Genomic DNA, 2,404 nt, shown 5'->3' with positions numbered 1-2,404 from the left:
ACCGCGCCCGGCTAATTTTTTGTATTTTAGTAGAGACGGGGTTTCACCGTGTTAGCCAGGATGGCCTCGATCTCCTGACCTCGTGATCCGCCCGCCTCAGCCTCCCAAAGTGCAGGGATTACAGGTGTGAGCCACCGCGCCCGGCCGGTACTTAATCTTTCAAGACAGCTCACAGGCTTCCTCTTCCAACTGTGAGCCTCAGTGAGGAAACAGTGGGCTTGTGGAGTTTATTCTGCAGCCCTCCAGTCTCCAAACATTAATTGTGCATGTCTGATCAGTAAAACATTTGGGGGTGCATCCCACATGATGTCACTCATCTGTCAGAGCCCTCCATCGGCCTCGGAGTACAAGCCCACACACTTACAGTGACTGGCCATCCCCTCTTAGGCTGCACGCCTCTCCCCTCTCTGACCTCATCTACTCCTCCTCACTCCACCGCAGTCCTTGCTGTTTCCGGAAGCAACCAAACACACTATGCTCCCCCGGCATGGCACTGACTGTCCCTCCTCCAGGAACAGTCTTTCCCAGACATCCCCAGGGAAGACTCTCTCACCTCTCACTCGATTTAAAATGGCAACCCGCGAGCCCCGTCACTTTCTTTCCTGACTGGTTGGTTGGTTGGTTGGTTGGTTGGGTTTTTTTGAGACGGAGTCTCGCTCTGTCGCCCAGGCTGGAGTGCAGGGGTGCAGTCTCAGCTTACTGCAATTTCCGCCTCCCAAGTTCAAGCAATTCTCCTGCCTCAGCCTCCCAAGTAACCCAGACTACAGGCTTCCACTACCATGCCCAGCTGTTCATTCATTCATTCATTCATTCATTCATTCATTCATTCATTGTATTTTTAGTAGAGACGGGGTTTTGCTGTGTTGGCCAGGCTGGTCTCAATCTCCTGACCTCAGTGATCCGCCCATCTTGGCCTCCCACCACGCCCGGCTGACAGTTTTATTTTTTTTGAGACGGAGTCTTGCTCTGTCGCCCAGGCTGGGGTGCAGTGGCGCAATCTTGGCTCACTGCAAGCTCCGCTTCCTGGCTTCAAGCAATTCTCCTGCCTCAGCCTCCTGAATAGCTGGGATTACAGGTGCGTGCCACCACGCCTGGCTAATTTTTGTATTTTTGGCAGAGACAGGGTTTCACCATGTTGGTCAGGTTGGTCTTGAACTCCTGACCTCGTGAACTGCCCGCTGTGGCCTCCTAAAGTGCTGGGATTACAAGCGTGAGCCACCGCGCCGGGTCCTGACAGTTTTTTGTTTTTGTTTTTGTTTTTTTAATATTACCCCTTATCATACTTTTTTTTTTTTTTTTTTAATTAAATGTCCCTCTCTCCTCAGAAAATAAGCTCTGCCAGGGCAGAGAGTTGACCTGTTTTATCCCGGATACCTAAAATGTGCTCCATGAATATCTGTTGAATGAATCCAGTGTACTAATATGGTATTTATAAAACAACAAATGGAATTCCAAGTAAATTCACCATCTCTCAACAGACCACGTGACATGTTCGCTGGGGTGTATGTACCTGCTTTGAAACATTTGCTTGTAGAAACGGGTGTCTTTGAAAGTGGTTGAGGAAAATGAGTGGGACTATTTTACCAAAATCTGAGAGCAACTGAAGTGAGCACATGATTGGCAATTCTATAGAAAGGGGTTCTGTTGAGTCACTCACCACCAGCCAACCATTAAAAAGGTTACCCGTTTCTGAGGAAGACTCTTCCTGCAACCACTAGAGGGCGCTGTGCACTAGCAAATGCCAGCCAAAGCCGTCAGGGAGAGACTGCTGGGGAAGATGGGGGCGTGGCAGTGTTGCCTGGCAGTGGGGTAGCGGGTAGCAGTGGGGTAGCGGGTAGCTGAATGGCCAAATCCTGTGAGACTCACCTTTCCCCATCCTTATACTCCCCCACACACCATAAGTGGCAGACTGATGATTAGGTGCAGCTGGCCAGGGTTGGACTAGGCTCTGTTCTTTCTGATTCTTGAATTCTCAGATTTAGCTTTAATTTTCACTGTACAGGTGGTGAATAAATCATTTACTGTCTTGCTGAATATCCCATAACGTTATTACTTCTGTCCTCAACAAACAACGTTATCTTAATCATTTGTTGTTTTCCACTAGAGGAATTTGAGTATCTGTGTATGCAACCATGTCTTTATTTTTGTGTTATCAAAAATAAACCTGGGGCCGGGTGCGGTGGCTCACACCTGTAATCCCAGCACTTTGGGAGGCCGGGGTGGGCGGATCACCTGAGGTCAGGAGTTTGAGACCAGCCTGGCCAACACGGTGAAACTCCATCTCTACTAAAAATACAAAAATTAGCCAGGCATGCTTGTGGGTGCCTGTAATCCCAGCTACTTGGGAGGCTGAGGCATGAGAATTGCTTGAACCCAGGAGACAGAGGTTGCAGTGAACCAAGAT

Source organism: Mandrillus leucophaeus, unplaced genomic scaffold (assembly GCF_000951045.1).
Source record: "Mandrillus leucophaeus isolate KB7577 unplaced genomic scaffold, Mleu.le_1.0 Scaffold550, whole genome shotgun sequence".
NCBI classification, from domain to species: Eukaryota; Metazoa; Chordata; class Mammalia; order Primates; family Cercopithecidae; genus Mandrillus; species Mandrillus leucophaeus.
The sequence above is the reverse complement of the archived record's forward strand: the minus strand, read 5'-3'. Positions refer to the sequence as shown.